Source organism: Phyllobates terribilis, unplaced genomic scaffold (assembly GCF_046119375.1).
Source record: "Phyllobates terribilis strain yellow unplaced genomic scaffold, ASM4611937v1 Scaffold_4__5_contigs__length_816908805, whole genome shotgun sequence".
Classification (NCBI taxonomy): domain Eukaryota; kingdom Metazoa; phylum Chordata; class Amphibia; order Anura; family Dendrobatidae; genus Phyllobates; species Phyllobates terribilis.
Genome location: NW_027362764.1, coordinates 633,869,672 through 633,889,232, shown reverse-complemented (window position 1 = coordinate 633,889,232; position 19,561 = coordinate 633,869,672).

Here is a 19,561-nt window from a genome sequence, read left to right as displayed (position 1 = left end):
TAAGTTTCGCCTGATGATAGAAATGCGCTTTGGGCACTGATAACATTTTATGGTGGACTGCATCTTAATAAGAAGTGCCCACATTTAATTGTTCCTGAGCAAAAAGGGGTAAGAACCATTTGAAGATGGTCTCTTTCTTTCAAATATGGTATCATTTCATTTTTTACATTACTTCGCCTATCTCGTATTCTCAGACAAAATTTGAATATTCCTATCAACACGAAGACATAAAAATATAGTCGCACTAGACTAGGTGATGGACTCGATATCTGAGAAGATCAGAAAAGATGAAGCGCCAAACCACCTGCATCTCATATACTATGAGGTGGAAGAAGAAGAGGAGAATGAAGAGGTAGAAAATGAAAGGAACTCCCAAAATGCAAGTGCTGATGAGGACAGATACTCCTCCAAATCTAGTCCAGCATCATCAAGGGAGGGATCTCCTTTGCCTGATGAGGAATCTTCTACCAAGCATAGCACAGCAGTATAAATTAAAGAGGAGCTAAAATTTAATGACTCTGATGACCAGAAAAGCAAGAGAGTAATCTGAACTGGACCCCGGCAGAGATATCGCAGATGAGCACTGCAGAGAGAAGGCTGCCTCACGTCAAGGACTCGGGGCTGATTAACGTGTGTGCAAACTTTCCGCCTGTGTCAGGGAGCATTTTGCCTCCTGATGCCTGAAGTGGTTTGCTCTCATCGGTCCCTGGGACAACAAGTTCAGAAAGGCCGGATATCATGGCTTTACATAGTCCAGCAACAAGGACAACATTACAAACAGCGCTGATCTACAGCAGATAAATAGGCCATCAAATGTAGCACACGTAAGTGTCAATGGTATGCTTGAGTATAGTATGTGACGATTGTTAAATTGCTTCTTTTTAAAGGCATCAGGCTTATTATTACCTCTCTGTGGGCAATATGAAGTAATGCTAGAGACCCTGATATTATGGCTGGGTCACATACTTTACTTTATCTTGGTAGAAAATATATTTCAGCTTTCAGGAAAAGTCAGTATAAGTATAGAGTTCACACTAACTGTACACTGCTAGCATAAATCATTGGGAAAAATGAGGGAGAGAACAGGGTTATAGACAGAGATCAGGGAGGAGATAGAGGTGGTGTACAAATGTGGAGAGCTTTGTATATGAGAGAGAAGTTTGTATTGAATTGTGTAGCGAATGGGCAACCAGTGCAATGACTGGCACAAGGAGGCATCGGTGAAGCGGCTGGACAGAAATACAACCCTGGCTGCTGTATTCAGGATGTATTGGAGAGGAGATAGTTTGGTTAGTGGGAGACCAATCAGTAAAGAGTTGCAGTAGTTCAGACGAGAATGAATACGAGAGAAAGTAAGAGTTTTTGCAGTTTCAAAGGTGAGAAAAGGTTGGATTCTGAATATGTTTTCAAGATGCAGGTAACATGAGCGACTGATTTGTTGTACTGTATGATATATGATATATATTGGAGTACATGGAGGGGTTCCAGTTTTATCTAAAAATCATTTCTTTTTCATGACAAAAAGACTACACAACTGGCTTAAAGAAGAACCTAGTGTTCATTTACACAAATGGAATCTTTCTCTTAAAAGAGAATTTTCTACAGTAACGAAGATAAATGTGTAAGAATTGCTACTGAAATCCCAATGGCTTGAATACTGCCTTATTGCTTAAAAAAGGTAATTTGCATAGAAGTCATCAGCACTTTGTATCAAACAATAAGATTTACTGCTCTCCACAAGAAAATGCATGCACCCACATTTACAGTATACAATAATGAGGATTTATTATTTAGCGGAAGACAGACTCACAGATCAGGGAAAGCTTTACGTTGTCTAACAGGAAAAGACAGTTTTATTTAGTTGTATGAAATGAAAATTATCACTTTAAGGAACAAATATACATATATTTATCAATCAACTTATTGTACATCACGTGTATATCTGTTTGTTTTCAGTGAATGGAAAAAATCTTTTCATTCGAAGGCTGAAAAAACATTAATAATCTAGTCTAGCTCTCATTTAAGAGTTTGTAACAATTACATCCAGGATGAACAATCCTCTGTGTGCTAAATACAATAGCAGAAAATCTCTCTCTCTTGTTTATTGCAACATATGAGTGAAAATGTAACAGCGTGGTCTTCACTTGCTTTGAAACTTGAAAGTATTTGATTACCAATACTACAATTCTCAAGCCTCATTATCGATTCGTTGGTATCCTGCAAGGGTATCTTATTAATGAGCTACAATTCTTGAAATTATTAGGGTTATTTCTCCTTGTATAAACAGGCATCTGCCAGTCAGCAGACAAAACGGAAGGAAAGGAGGAAAGGCAGTAGATCTCAAAAGCAATCAAAGTTACAAAAAAGCAAATGATTATAGTAACACATAAATGCATGTATTTCAAACATATCCTTCTTGCTATATTACCCTCGGAGACTCATTTTTAACAATTGTTTTCTTTGCAAATAAAAAAACACTAAGGTTAGAAGGAACCTGACATCAGAAAATTGCCTATTAAGCTAGACCCATGCTCCTGCAGGCAATTACATGATAATTACAATGATTATTTGTTGAAAAACTATATATGTAGTAGTTTTGCTAGAACAATAAAGCATAAATGTGCTTCTGTAATTGGAAAATCATTGTCCAACTCATAGCATAGTCATAGCAGTGTTATGATACACTAGCCGAATCATCAAATCATCAAGTCATGGTTTGAAAAAACACCCATTCTCTTTGATTGATCGCTCCAGTCTGGTAACATCAGCGTTGATGCCTTTGAAGTCCAGTGCATACACTTGTATGATTCGGGCTAAGAACGCCTCTGTCATGGGCCGCGAGCTTAGTGAGGTTAAGGTGTATACACCTTGGCTCCCTGCACATGACAGAGGCATTCTGAACTGGGATCCAGCAAATGTATGCTCTGGATTCCAAAGATCTCAGTGCTGACGTCACTAGACAGGAGCGTTCAATAAAAGGGAATGGGCGTTTTATTAAATCATGATTTGGTGACTGTCCCACTGTACTGTACCACACTGATGACTAGGGAGTAACTGTTTTCTACTTACAGAGGCAAGTTTTTACTTTTAATCATAGCAAAATTCACTAGTAGTGATGATTGGATCGATCTGTGGAATATCAAATTTTTTTATAATTTCTTTTTTGGAATACCTGTTTTAATTTAGATCTAGATAAAATACTGAACACCCCTCGACCATACTGCCCTTGTTAATGATGGAGCTTTCCCTGCTACACGCCCACAGCCCCGGCACCATGACACAAGTGGAGCTCCTGTTTGGAGCGTGGCTTAGTACACCATGCTCCCTGCTGCCGTTTATAAAATGACCACAGAGATGGCCACACAGCACAACTTCAGACAAGACATAGGTGAAGGAGTGCCTTTCACACCATTCAGAACAGGTATTCAGCTTAGCACCATGCTAGGGGATCACTTCTGGATCTCCTCTTCTACCCTAACCACTTCATTTATTTCTCTACCTTTCCAGGTTACACCTTCTTTCTTCAGATTGCCTCACTCCGGTAGGGGCCACACGTGCTCAACAGTTTCTTAAAGGACATGCTCCATATATCGAGGTACTGACCTTTATTTAATGCTTGGTCCACATTTATCCCCACCATCGGGCCACCCCACACTATCACCTTAAGTATGATCCTTACCTTTTTACCCTAAGACGCCTTCCCACGTTGGCCTCATACCATCATGAACTGCAACATCATCATGCATCTGAGTGGCTTATTTCCATATAGATATATGAGTATCATGCAGCATGGTGCCTTGTATATCACTGTTCAAGTAATGTACATTTAAAACTGACCAGGATCTTGGATTCATAGCAATGTAACCACAATGTAACAAACGCTGATTGCTGTATACTGCTGCTCTCATACCCTTGACCATGTTTATCACACTTTGGTTTCTGTATATATTGCTTGTATATGTTGCCTTTGTGTGTTGTCACTGATGATATGTTCATTTTCTCTCTCCAGAGCGAATAAGAACCGGGACTGGGTAGAAAAGTAACTTATGTCGCTTTAAAATCCTGCACCTTAAGGCTTTTGTGAACATATGTCCATTTACCTACATAGAAATTAAATAAAAAAGTTTGCATTTGAACTAAGAGTGAGTGGTGAAATTCCTGACTAGATGTCCCAGGGGCCAAGAACCTCCTTCCGCTTGCACCTTGCATCTTCAACTGTGTGAACGCCAATTTTTCTAACCTGTGTTAACAAAGTTCATCGATAAATTAAATGTTATACTTTTGTACAAAATGTATGATAAACACAAACATGGCAAAAGGCATGGACATGGCAGGGCTATAAAAAAAATTATAATGGTTAAAAATGTTATTGCTGTAACATACCTGGCGGCGTCCTTGCATGGTGGTCCATCTCCCACTGTGCAAGAGGGCGCACTTGATCTCCTGTCCAGAATGTCTCTCTGGCTTCCCTCCATGCTGTCTGTTTGTGTCTGTTTCTGCTGCTTAAGGGCGGCGCCCGATCACTTCCTGCCTTTTGTACCTGCTGTGGGTCACACCCCTTGTGCGTCCTCAGCCTATTGCTGTCTGTCACTTGGTATATAGCTCAGCAGCTCCCTTCTATCCCCGCCTGAGCATAGTGTTTCCTTCAGTGTGTGCTTGCACTCTGAAGGTGCCAGGTCCCGTCTCTTGTCTCCTGCTTTTTGTATCAGTTCCCGGGTCTGAACTGAGTCCTGTATGTCTCCTGCTTTGCGGTATCAGCTCCCGTGTCTGAACTGTGTCCTGTATGTCTCCTGCTTTGCGGTATCAGCTCCCGTGTCTGAACTGTGTCCTGTATGTCTCCTGCTTTGCGGTTTCAGCTCCCGTGTCTGAACTGAGTCCTGTATGTCTCCTGCTTTGCGGTATCAGCTCCCGTGTCTGAACTGTGTCCTTTTTGTGTTCTCTGGTCTGTCCTGTCTGAACACGCTCCTTGCCTGTTCGTTCCGCCTTCTAGTGGCCGATTTCCTAGACCCGCTCCTGCGTCTGGTCTGTCCTGTCTGAACACGCTCCTTGCCTGTTCGTTCTGCCTCTCTGGGGGCCGTATTCCCAGACCCGCTCATGTATCCCTCTGCAGTGTCGGTCTCCTCCGTACACTCAGTTCCAGTCTGAACTCTCTCCTGTCCTTTACCTGTTTTGCCTCTATGTCCGTTCCCTTCCTTTTTCTGCAGAGTCTGAACTCGTACCTAACTCCTGCTTGTTGTCTCTGCAAGTACTGTGTGAGTATCTGGCTCTGTCTTTCCCTTCCTGTCTGTTCCGTGTGAACAGAGCCCTGTCCTCCCTGCTCAGCCTTGTCTGCACTCTAGCTGTGCTTGCCTGTAACCCTCTGCCTGTATTGTTCCTGAGTCCCGGTGTGTACTGGGTCCTATCCCGCCTGTGTTCCTACCTGCTAGTGCCTCCCTGTCTGCACTCTAGCTGTGCTTGCCTTTACCCCCCTGCCTGCATACCCGCCTGCCTGCATACCAGTCGTGCCTGCCTATACCCACCAGTCTGTGTGCCAGCCTACCAGCCTGTTCCTGTATTCCCCTGTGTGGGTCAACAGCCGTGTCCGGGGTCTGTCCTGGAGTAGCACCTGGTCCCTCTGCTCGGTTCCTCCTTGGTGCACTGGCGTCGTATGCCGTCGTGCGACCCTGGTCGGATCGGGTGAATACTTAGTCACGCCCCTCCAGGCATTCACTCTCCGGCACGGTCCAGTGGAATCACTACAATCACACGCACACGCCGCTTAGCCCGGGCGTGTGCATAACAGCATGCTCAGGCCATGGTTCCCGTTGAGCCCCACGGCCTTCGCTCTTTGAGAAGTTTTTCCAGCGAATACATGCATTAAAATAAAATAAATAAATTTTTTTCCCCCTTTAGCTGAGTTCCAGGCGAGTTTCGCACCCGTCCAGATGGATCTATCAGCCCTCGTTCCTGCGGATCCGCCACGTTACTATGGGGATCCAAGACAGTGTTGTGCATTTGTGGAGCAATGCATGCTACACTTTAAGGCCTACCCTCTCTATTTTCCTTCCGATTGGGCTAAAGTGGCCTTTATGATTGACTACCTAGCGGGTGATGCCTTGAAATGGGTCACCCCCCTATGGGAAGCATGGGATCCTGTCATCCTTGACCTGCAGGCCTTCCTGGTGGCCTTTCGTATGGTCTTCGAGGACCCTAACTCTGAAGCCCCTGCTGAAGCTTCACTTCCCAATATCCCGGAGCAGCCCCGACGGGTAATGTGTGTGGGTAGCGCAATAGTCCTCCAGCCCAATGAGACTACTGCCCACCCAGAATCCTCACAGGGTGACTACGCTTTCCGGAATACTTCTCTCAACCTCAAGAGGCAGCCCAGACGTGCTAGACTTAGAGGCAAGCCGTCACGCCAGGGTCTGTCCTCCCTGAGACCTCCTGACCCCAACCTTGAAGTCCCTACTGAAGCTTCATCTCCCTGTATCCCGGAGAAACCCCAATGGGTAATGTGCGTGGGTAGTGCACCAGTTCTCCTGGCCGAAGAGACTTCTGCCCATCCAGACTCCACACAGGAGAACTTCCTGCACCCGGCATCAGATGCTTCTTTCTCTTTAACCGGTGTGCATGTCCAAGGATGCTCCAAAGCTGTGGTTACCTCAGAGTCTGTGCACCTCTACTACCTGGCGGAGGATCCCCTGTTGCCTCCTGAACCCTCCGGGATACCACTCGATGACAAATGGAGAGAGACTTCTCTACACCCGGTACTCAATACTTTGTCCGCTTCGTCCTGTGAGCCTGACAATGGGTACCCCAAAGTGGTAGTTACCTCCGAGTCTCTACACCCCTCCGACCAGGCGGAGGATCTCCAGTTGTCTCCTGAACCCTTCGGGGTGCTACCTGGTAGCGAAAGGACAGAGACTCTCCTATACTCTGTACCTGATACCTCGCTCGCTTCGTCCAGTGAGTCCAACTTAGTGTACTCCGAAGCAGAGGTTACTCCTGAGTCTCTACACCCCTCCGACCAGGCGGAGGACCTCCAGTTGTGTTCAGAATCCTTCGGGGTGCCACCTGGTGGTGAATGGACAGAGACTTTCCTATATCCTGGATCTGATACCTCGCTTGCTTCGTCCAGTGAGTCCGACCTAGTGTACTCTGAAGCAGAGGTTACCCGTGAGTCTCTACACCCCTCTGACCAGGCGGAGGACCGCCAGCTGTCTCCAGAACCCTTCGGGGTGCCACCTGGTGGTGAATGGACAGAGACTTTCCTATACTCGGTACCCGATACCTCGCCTGCTTCCTCCAGTGAGTCCGACCTAGTGTACTCTGAAGCAGAGGTTACTCCTGAGTCTCTACACCCCTCCGACCAGGCGGAGGACCTCCAGTTGTGTTCATAATCCTTCGGGGTGCCACCTGGTGGTGAATGGACAGAGACTTTCCTATATCCTGGATCTGATACCTCGCTTGCTTCGTCCAGTGAGTCCGACCTAGTGTACTCTGAAGCAGAGGTTACCCGTGAGTCTCTACACCCCTCTGACCAGGCGGAGGACCGCCAGCTGTCTCCAGAACCCTTCGGGGTGCCACCTGGTGGTGAATGGACAGAGACTTTCCTATACTCGGTACCCGATACCTCGCCTGCTTCCTCCAGTGAGTCCGACCTAGTGTACTCTGAAGCAGTTGTTTTCTCTGAGCCTCTGCACTCTTCTGACCCGGCGGAGGACCTCCAGTTGTTTCCTGAATCCTCCGGGATACCACCAGATAACAAAGAGACAGTGACTTTTCCTCATTATGTACGTGATAACCCGTCTATTTCTTCCTGTGAGCTTGACAAGATGTACCTCGAAGCAGAGATTACCCTTAAGTCTCTGTCCCCCTCCAACCCAGTGAACGACTGGCCCTCGAATTCCCTGCGGAAGATTCTGGCAGGCCTGAAGAAGAGGGGGCGTAAGGGGGGAGGTACTGTAACATACCTGGCGGCGTCCTTGCATGGTGGTCCATCTCCCACTGTGCAAGAGGGCGCACTTGATCTCCTGTCCAGAATGTCTCTCTGGCTTCCCTCCATGCTGTCTGTTTGTGTCTGTTTCTGCTGCTTAAGGGCGGCGCCCGATCACTTCCTGCCTTTTGTACCTGTTGTGGGTCACACCCCTTGTGCATCCTCAGCCTATTGCTGTCTGTCACTTGGTATATAGCTCAGCAGCTCCCTTCTATCCCCGCCTGAGCATAGTGTTTCCTTCAGTGTGTGCTTGCACTCTGAAGGTGCCAGGTCCCGTCTCTTGTCTCCTGCTTTTTGTATCAGTTCCCGGGTCTGAACTGAGTCCTGTATGTCTCCTGCTTTGCGGTATCAGCTCCCGTGTCTGAACTGTGTCCTGTATGTCTCCTGCTTTGCGGTATCAGCTCCCGTGTCTGAACTGTGTCCTGTATGTCTCCTGCTTTGCGGTTTCAACTCCCGTGTCTGAACTGAGTCCTGTATGTCTCCTGCTTTGCGGTATCAGCTCCCGTGTCTGAACTGTGTCCTTTTTGTGTTCTCTGGTCTGACCTGTCTGAACACGCTCCTTGCCTGTTCGTTCCGCCTTCTAGTGGCCGATTTCCTAGACCCGCTCCTGCGTCTGGTCTGTCCTGTCTGAACACGCTCCTTGCCTGTTCGTTCCGCCTCTCTGGGGGCCGTATTCCCAGACCCGCTCCTGTATCCCTCTGCAGTGTCGGTCTCCTCCGTACACTCAGTTCCAGTCTGAACTCTCTCCTGTCCTTTACCTGTTTTGCCTCTATGTCCGTTCCCTTCCTTTTTCTGCAGAGTCTGAACTCGTACCTAACTCCTGCTTGTTGTCTCTGCAAGTACTGTGTGAGTATCTGGCTCTGTCTTTCCCTTCCTGTCTGTTCCGTGTGAACAGAGCCCTGTCCTCCCTGCTCAGCCTTGTCTGCACTCTAGCTGTGCTTGCCTGTAACCCTCTGCCTGTATTGTTCCTGAGTCCCGGTGTGTACTGGGTCCTATCCCGCCTGTGTTCCTACCTGCTAGTGCCTCCCTGTCTGCACTCTAGCTGTGCTTGCCTTTACCCCCCTGCCTGCATACCCGCCTGCCTGCATACCAGTCGTGCCTGCCTATACCCACCAGTCTGTGTGCCAGCCTACCAGCCTGTTCCTGTATTCCCCTGTGTGGGTCAACAGCCGTGTCCGGGGTCTGTCCTGGAGTAGCACCTGGTCCCTCTGCTCGGTTCCTCCTTGGTGCACTGGCGTCGTATGCCGTCGTGCGACCCTGGTCGGATCGGGTGAATACTTAGTCACGCCCCTCCAGGCATTCACTCTCCGGCACGGTCCAGTGGAATCACTACAATCACACGCACACGCCGCTTAGCCCGGGCGTGTGCATAACAATTGCTAATAGCAACAGCTCTAACACCACCAGTAGTGCTGGCAGAAACTGTCTCTGGAGTAGTAGTACCAAACGCAAGTTACATTTGGCTTTCACTGCAACTCTGGAAAGCGCATTAGCATGGAGGAAGAGCAGGGCGTAAAGGAGTATATGTACCATCCCTCATTACTGCAGGATGATGTAGCCTCTAACAGCGACACCATCAGCTGGAGAGAGGATCCTAATCAGTCAATCTTTTACACAGTGGTCGGTTGCAAACTTCATGTATGAACAGGTGACCACTAGGTTCTCCATGCAAAGTCAACATTACTCTGCATAAGCGACATCTGCACAGAACAAGTGATACGGGGCTAAATTTTTAAAATTATCAAACCAAAATTCTTTAAATTCCTTAAGAAAAATTTTCTTTTGAAAAATGATACATTTTTTCTAAAATAATTAGCAACTTTTGGGGCAGGGAATTAGCGTATTACCAGAAAAATCTGTGTTCCCTAAACAGTGAAAACTTTGCACAGTGAATGGTTGCCAACCACATGAATGACCAGGTAACCACTATGCACTTCCTACAGAGTCAACACTTTCCCACATGTTTGGCCCCTGAGCAAGGCAGGTCAGAGAGAGAAAAAATATCAAAAAGGGTTAAACTGTTTAAAATTTTCAAACCTAAATTATTTGAATTCCATAAGTGCAATATTATTTCACAAAATAAATAATTTTACAAATAACCGAGGCCGCGGCACCAATTACAATACATATCACATGATGTACCAGAGAGTTTTTCAACCGATGCAAAAATTGATGCACTTCAGCAAATAGAATTGTACCACCTGAAGAGCCAGGTTCAGTCGTATGCTTACTGTGTCCTTTTTCAAGCAGATACCCTGAGCCTTGATCCAATGGATTTCAAGGTGAACAAATTGGACCAGTGGCAAGAACTGTCCCAGTTTTGTATTGGTTTACTCTCATATCCAGCCTCCAGTGTTATATCAGAGAGGACGTCCAGCATGACAGGTGGATAAGTCACACCAAAGCATACTAGATTATCCACTACAAGCATGGAAAACCTAACATTTGTCAAAGTGAACCAGGCATGGCTCAGTGCAGACTTTCATGCACCATTGACTAATGCCAATAATTAAATTGGCCACACCACCTGTCTGTCTTTTGACTGAAAGCTACACCATTCTGCTGTGGTCAATGCCAGTGAACCACACTCTGCTGGGCATCTACTCCTTGTCCATCATGTCATCTATACATCTGCTGCTTTCAAGGTTGCCATTGCTGATCCTAAACTGCCAAGCATTTTCTTGCCTGCCTTGACTAAACTCTGTACTATGCTGTTCCTGCCACAGCCACTGAACAGCCACACCAGCCAGACACCTCCTGGCTGCCTACTGTGTTCCATAGTGCTAGACTGTACTGCGGCTGGCAGTACTGCCAATGCTGGCCCTAAACTGCCAAGGATTTCCTTGCTTGTTTCGTCCTAACTTGCTACCATGCTGCTCCTGCCACAGCCATTGCAGTCACGCCACCACAGACCTTCTAGCTGCCCACTGTTTTATAGTGCTACACAGTATTACTGATGCTGGGAAAAATACTATTATGTTTTTGTGCCCTCATGAAATAGCTTTAAAAATAGGGCTAATTTTTGAAAAGGCTTGGTGTCAATAAGCCATAACTTCTTCACGTTCAAAACAGTGTAGTATACCTGTTTTATCTCCCTAATTAAAGGGGTCATTTTTCGATGGCTTATAAAAAGCTATGGTTTCTTGATTTAGCAAAGTGCAAAGTTCTTTATACTCCGCAAACAGGGAAAATTGTTGTACTCAATCATACTTGTCTATAAACAACTGCAATGCATGCATGCATCTGCCCCACCAAAAGGGGATAATTTTTAGATCATTTACACAATTTAGGCAGCCTAAAAAGTCTAATACTACAGTACAGTGTGTTGTTAAATATATGAAATAGGAATTTGCTCTTAGAGAGGTTTAGTAATTTGAAAATTAAAAAGGCTGTGTTTGCATTACATAAATCAAAACTTCAGTTGACTCCATGGGGAGTTCACAGTGTTTCATGCATATTTTCAAGGCAATTAGAAACATCTTAATTATGCAATTTGCAGGAATTTATTTGCCTCAAATTGAATTTTGGGGGAAAATTTGTCAAGTTTGAATTTCAAAAGATCAGGCCATCTTTAGCTAATATCAATTTTGAGTGTGAAACTTTGCATAAATACGTAGAGAGATCATTATAGACACATGAAACAAGGTCAACAACGTTTGTTAACTCCCTAAAGCCACCAAAAAAGATGTTCTTTAGAAAGAAAAAAAAGGATTGTTACTTTATGTCCTTCACTATACTGGTTTGATTGACTGATATATCATAGTGATAATTTATTCAAAATTCTGTACTTATTACATATTCATAAAAAGACACAGAAAATACACATTTTCTTACAAGAATAGGTGAAAATTAATAGAACACTATGGAAGGTGAAAATTATCAGGCTGCTGTAAGAAGAAAAACTTTTAAACTTCCCTTCAGGCCCTCTCTTTTGAAAACTTCAATAATGCAGCCTTGGAACAGCAGAATTTGGCAATGGGATACCTATTTTATCATTATAGGTTTATTGTATTATGTCAGTGACTCGCCCCCTGGTCCGTGGGGCACTCGGATCTGGGCAATAGGGGAACAATGGGTGTAGTATTGGCAATCCGGTTCCGTGGCTCAGGGTGGTCAGGCCAGTGGTAGTCCGTTATGTGCTGTTGATTATGTCCGACTACGCCACCCGTGGATTACGGTCATTAGGAACCGCCGCTGCAAGGCAGACCGCTGGGGCTGATGATGTATGCAGCTGGGATGGTGTGACTCCCCACGGGAAGAGTGCGGCCCCAGGGCAGTGTAGTGGATGGTGGGAGTGATGGTTGTGAGAGTCCCAGTGCTGATAGTGCTGGAGGAGCAAGGAGCACACAGACAACAGGTTGCAGTCCAGGGTCTTTACTAGAACAGATAAATTGACCCACAAACATTCCCGGCTAGGAGGGGACCTGGATGTCTGAGAGCAACGGGGAAATTGGCCCTGGTCAGGGTGAGGGTGTAGGCCTACCTTGCTTTCTGCGCTCCTTCTGGCTATCTCCTCCTTATAGGGTAACAGCCCACGTTTCCGAGCTCTCCGTGTATTCTCGCCTGTATGACCTGCGACGTGGGTTCCTTTCTGCTCCCAGCCTTGTACGGCTTTGCTGGTCCCTTCTGTTGTGGCAGGGCCTCCAGGCTTCTTAGGCCAAGGAATATACAATCCCCTGTGGACTGGTTATCTGCTGGGGGATGTGGAACCCTCCCAGCCTCAGACACCAAAGTCTGGTAAATTAAGTCCTTTATCTGTCAAGACAGGCTCACTTCGCCTCTTGTCTCTGGCTTGTGGCTCTCCTGTCACGCTGTCTCTGTATACTGGAGGTAGGGGGCCTAAGCTGACCCTAAGCTGGGGCCCTGACTAATCCCTCAACCTGGAGGTACTGTTAAAGGTACAGAGGTCCAGGCCGCCAGCGTAACCCCTACCTCCTGAGGATCCCTGCACCTAAGTAATCTAGTCCTGAGAAGGACCCCGATCACAACAAAAGGGGACAAGTAATAATATCCCCACACACAGTACTTAGACGAACGAGACAGTACAAGGGAAAAACCAAAACCACCTTGCATACAAAAACTACACAACTACAACAGAGGGAACACCAACGGGAAAGGAGATAAATGATATAGAGAGGAAGGGAAAAGACACTCCAAATACACTTATCTCAGAAACTCCAAACACCACGATCCGCTCTGTAAGTCTGAAGGAAATGCTTTCACCGACACTTCCCAAACAGACCAGCAGGCATTTGAAGGAGTCTCACTACAGAAGTATTGATTGCAGCTGGGCGAGGCTGGACCTCGTCTAGCACAGAGAGAGAGAGAATTAACTCCCTCACTGCCGAAAAACACAAAGCACCAACAAGTCAGCTGCGAGAAGTCAGGCTGTGTACTCGTGACGATCTTCGTGGCGACACACCCGTGACAGTACCCCCCCTTCTACGAGGGGCCTCCGGACCCTCAGGGCCAGATTTATCCGGGTGAGTCGTGTGGAAGGCCCGAACTAATCGGTCTGCGTTAATATCCGACGCAGGAACCCACATCCTCTCCTCAGGACCATACCCTTTCCAATGAACCAGGTACTGAAGGGACCGGCGATTAAAGCGTGAATCGATGACCCTCGATACCTGGAACTCCAAGTTACCATTGACCACCACTGGAGGGGGAGGTAAAGGTGACGGTACCACCGGCGCCACATACCTCTTAAGCAATGATCTGTGGAACACGTTGTGAATTTTAAACGTAGGGGGAAGGTCAAGACGGAATGCCACCGGATTAATAATAGAACTGATTCTGTACGGCCCGATGAACCTGGGACCCAGTTTCCAGAAGGGAACCTTAAGTTTAATATTCCTGGTAGACAACCATACCCGATCGTTCACACTTAGGTCCGGACCAGACACTCTCCTCCTATCAGCCATACGTTTGTATCGGTTCCCCATAGTATTCAGATTCTTCAGCACCCCTCTCCATACTGAAGCGAGTGATGAGGAAAATCGTTCCTCCTCAGGAACCCCCGAAGAGCCCCCCCTACTGAAAGTACAAAACTGGGGGTGAAAACCATATGCCCCAAAAAACGGGGACTTACCAGTGGACTCGCTCCGCCTATTATTAAGAGCAAACTCTGCCAGAGGTAAGAAAGAAGCCCAGTCCTCCTGGTTCTCTGACACAAAACACCGGAGATATGTCTCCAAGCTCTGGTTCATACGTTCCGTCTGACCATTGGTCTGAGGATGAAAAGCCGATGAGAATGACAAATGCATCCCCCGCCGTGCACAAAACGCCTTCCAGAACTTGGACACAAACTGAGACCCCCGATCAGACACCACCTCGGAGGGTACCCCGTGAAGCCTCACAATCTCCCCAATGAACACCTGCGCAAGAGTTTTAGCATTAGGGAGAGCCGGAAGAGCGATAAAATGTGCCATCTTGCTGAACCTGTCCACTACAACGAGTATGACCGTTTTACCCGAAGACGGAGGGAGGTCCGTAATAAAGTCCATAGACAGATGAGTCCAAGGACGCTCCGGGATCTTCAAAGGTAAGAGGGCCCCAGACGGACGGGTATGTGAGGTCTTAGAGCGCGCACAAACCCCACAGGACGCGACAAAAGTTACCACCTCCTTATGTAAGTTAGGCCACCAAAACCGACGCGAGAGGAGATCCACAGTTGCTTTACTCCCCGGGTGTCCTGCAAAAACTGAGTTATGGTGTGCCTCGATCACCTTTTGTCGCAACTGATCTGGAACAAACAGTCTCCCCGGAGGTCCAACAGGGGCGTCCCCCTGAGCCTCCAATACCTCCTCCTCCAGCTCAGAGCATACTGCCGAAACCACCACCCCCTCCTGAAGGATAGGAATCGGGTCGTCCGTATTCCCGGCCCCAGGGAAACTACGAGATAAGGCATCCGCCTTTACATTTTTTGACCCAGGACGATATGTAACGACAAAATTAAACCTGGTAAAAAACAATGACCACCTAGCTTGTCTGGGATTCAGACGTTTCGCGGACTCCAGATATAGCAGGTTCTTGTGATCGGTGATGACGGTGACCGGATGGACTGCCCCCTCCAAAAAATGGCGCCACTCCTCAAAAGCTAACGTAATGGCCAAGAGTTCCCTATTGCCGACATCGTAATTCCTCTCAGCGGACGACAATTTTTTAGAGAAAAAGGCGCACGGATGCCACTTACCAGGGGACGAACCCTGTGACAATACTGCTCCCACCCCTACCTCGGAAGCGTCTACCTCTACAATGAATGGCTGTGACGCATCAGGTTGAATGAGTATGGGTGCCGAGGCAAAACATTTTTTCAAGGAGGAGAATGCTTGACAAGCCTTGTCAGACCACCTAGAAAAATCCGTCCCCTTTTTAGTCATGTCTGTGAGAGGCTTAACCATGGACGAGAAATTACGAATGAACTTCCGGTAATAATTAGCAAACCCCAGGAAACGTTGTAGTGCCTTAAGATTCTCTGGCCGATCCCACTCAAGAACTGCCCGCACTTTCCCAGGGTCCATACGAAAACCGGACGCTGAAACCAGGAAGCCTAAAAACTGGAGTTCCTGTACGGCGAACACACACTTTTCCCATTTGGCATACAGTTTATTATCCCGCAAGATCTGTAACACCTGCCTAACGTGCTCCTGATGAGACACCAGATCCAGCGAGTAAATTAAGATATCATCCAGATATATGACAACAAACTGTCCCACCAGGCGGCAAAAAATGTCATTAACAAAGTGTTGGAACACCGCCGGGGCATTAGTCAGACCGAATGGCATGACAAGGTTCTCATAATGCCCCTCCGGAGTGTTAAACGCCGTCTTCCACTCATCCCCCTCCTTCATCCTAATCAGATTGTACGCCCCCCTGAGATCCAACTTAGAGAACCATTTGGCGCCCACGATCTGATTAAAGAGATCGGGAATAAGTGGGAGCGGATACGGATCTCGGACCGTAATCCGATTAAGTTCACGGAAATCCAGGCAAGGGCGTAGGCCTCCATCTTTCTTCTTAACAAAGAAGAACCCCGCAGCCACCGGTGAAGATGAAGGTCTAATATGCCCCTTAGCCAGACTTTCTGAAATATAATCCTTCATGGCCTGCCTCTCAGGACCAGAAAGGTTATACAACCTAGCTTTAGGTAACTTGGCCTCAGGGAGCAGTTTTACAGAACAGTCATACTCGCGATGAGGAGGTAGTTCCTGACACCCTTTCTCCGAGAATACATCCTCAAAGTCCGCCAGAAATGGAGGTAAGACCCAAGGAGTAACCGCACCGATGACCGTGTTCATGCAGTTTTTATTACAGAATTTACTCCATTGGCTTATCTCTCTGGTTTGCCAATTAATAACCGGGTTATGCTTAGCTAACCAAGGAAGGCCCAACACTATAGGAGTGGGAAGACCCTCCAACACGTAGCAAGACAACAGTTCTTTATGTATCGCCCCCACTTGAAGTTTTACGTCATGCACAGCTTGCAAAAAACTTCCCTGACCGAGAGGCCTGGCATCGATCGAGAATATGGTAATGGGTTTAGCCAACTCACTCAATCGCATACCTTGAACCCGGGCAAACCGAGCATCAACCAGATTAGCCCCGGCCCCACTATCCAGAAGAACAGATATCCTCTCAGTTCTCGTACCCACCACCACCTCCGCCGGTACGAGAAACTGAGACGAACCTAGGGACGAAATACCTACTCCCAGATTGCCGTCCACCACACAACCTGGGATCAACAGTTTTCCGACGACTCTTCACTCTGCAAGGGACGGGATGGACACCGCCCAATAAAATGTCCCTTTCTCCCGCAGAAGAAACACCTTCCTGTCTTATGGCGCACCACCGGTCCCCTCCCCCGAAATGATGTCCCTCCTAATTGCATAGGCTCCTCTGGACTGACCAGGGGAACCACCATATGAGGGGACCTTGTAGGAGGTGGAGTCATCACAGGGGGTAGAGTTATCCCGCACCTCTCCCGAAGCCGTCTGTCAACGCGAATAGCAAGGGCCATAGCGGCTTCCAGTGACGCGGGAGAGTCATACTGTGCCAACACATCCTGTAATTTGTCGGATAAACCATGACAAAACTGGCTCCTAAGAGCCGGGTCATTCCACTGGGTGTCCGTGGCCCACCTATGGAACTCCGAACAGAATTCCTCCGCCGGACGATCTCCCTGCTGGATCCTACGTAACTTAGACTCAGCAAGGGAGATCCGATCTGGGTCATCATATACGAGTCCCAGAGCAGCGAAAAACCTATCCACTGACTGGAGAGCCGGGGAGCCCGGGGGAAGAGAGAACGCCCAAGATTGTGGGTCCCCTTGTAGGAGCGAGATGACAATTCCCACCCTTTGTTCTTCACTCCCCGATGACCGAGGCCGCAGCCGAAAGTACAACTTGCATGCCTCCCGGAAAACAAAAAACTTGTCCCGCCCCCCAGTGAACCTGTCAGGGAGAGCTACTTTAGGTTCTGGTCCGGCTTGCTCCTGAGGATGCAAAACCTTGGACCTAACGTCCGCCAGCTCCATGGACAAACTCTGCAACTGCCGAGCTAGACCGGCTACTGGATCCATGGTAGCTGGAGAAAAACTAAGTGGGTCGGTGAAAATGTCACGCTGTCTCTGTATACTGGAGGTAGGGGGCCTAAGCTGACCCTAAGCTGGGGCCCTGACTAATCCCTCAACCTGGAGGTACTGTTAAAGGTACAGAGGTCCAGGCCGCCAGCGTAACCCCTACCTCCTGAGGATCCCTGCACCTAAGTAATCTAGTCCTGAGAAGGACCCCGATCACAACAAAAGGGGACAAGTAATAATATGCCCACACACAGTACTTAGACGAACGAGACAGTACAAGGGAAAAACCAAAACCACCTTGCATACAACAACTACACAACTACAACAGAGGGAACACCAACGGGAAAGGAGATAAATGATAAAGCGAGGAAGGGAAAAGACACTCCAAATACACTTATCTCAGAAACTCCAAACACCACGATCCGCTCTGTAAGTCTGAATGAAATGCTTTCACCGACAATTCCCAAACAGACCAGCAGGCATTTGAAGGAGTCTCACTACAGAAGTATTGATTGCAGCGGGGCGAGGCTGGACCTCGTCTAGCACAGAGAGAGAGAGAATTAACTCCCTCACTGCCGAAAAACACAAAGCACCAACAAGTCAGCTGCGAGAAGTCAGGCTGTGTACTCGTGACGATCTTCGTGGCGACACACCCGTGACATCTCCTCCTGCCACACTTCCTCTTAGGTGCAATACAACTTTCCGTCCCTGCTCTGCTCCAGAACATGTCTCAATGCTGAGACAGGTCATCCAGTTCTCACTAACCCTGCCCCCAGTGCCAGCTTTTATAGGGGCAGCCAGCTCCCCTTACTGGCCTGAGACAGGAGGCATTGCAAGCTAATGTTCCCCTGACTAGAGAACCTTCCCCTTGCTCTCAGACACAGCTTTATTTACACTTGTGGCATCCAGGCCAGGGTGACACATCAGTGTATCTGAAAATCCCAGAATATTCATTATCCAATGTAGTTTGCTTTGGAAAGAATGAAGCAGCAATTGATCACTTCATTCTGACAGCTAATGATGAAATAGTGTACGGTCACAATATATTTATAGCAGTACTGAGAAAAGCATTTCACCGATAAAGCACTGAATCTACTGAAATATGGCAGCGGACGCGGCTCTGTTACTTATATGATTGTGTTTCAATAACTAATTTAAATAAGTTAATTAAATCACTTCATAGCTTTTTTACATGAGATTCTTCAACAAAATGTATTTTAATTGTGCGTCACCTTTTTAATTTTCTAATGAAGGTGAATAAATAAAGAGTAGATATATTTTATAGGCTTCACCACTGTTGGTTATACAGGGTGACCACATGTGCAAAATTATTAGGTAGTGAGTATTTTGACCATATACTAATTTTTATGCAGATTTTGCAATCTAAGCTGTACAACCTTGAATGCTTATTTTTTGAAGTATATCAGGTCATGTGTGTAATTAGGGAGTTGTGGCTTAACCCCTTATTGACCAAGCCAATTTTGACTTTAACGACCAGGCCAAATTTTACAATTCTGACCAGTGTCACTTTATGGGGTAATATCTCTGGAATGCGTTAATGGATCCCACTGGTTCTGAGACTGTTTTTTCATGACAAATTGTAATTCACGATTTTGGTAAAATTAGTTTGATATGACTAGAATTTATTTGTGAAAAGATCGAAAAGTTTACCGAAAATGTTTCAATTTTTAAACTTTTATTTTTATGCCCTTAAACCAGAGTCAAGTCACACAAAATAGTTAATAAATAACATTTCCCACATGTCTACTTAACATAAGCACAACGTTTGAAACATAGCGTATTTTTCGGACAATAAGACACACCGGACCAATAAGACGCACCTAGGTTTTAAATGAGGAAAATTGAAAAAAAATGTAAGCACAAAATGTGGTCATGATGCACTGTTAAAAGGGAGGTGTCTGCTGCTGACACTGTTATAGGGGTATTGCCCCCAATCCTGTTGATATCCCCCATCCCCATTCTGCTATGCATGGCACACCTCATCC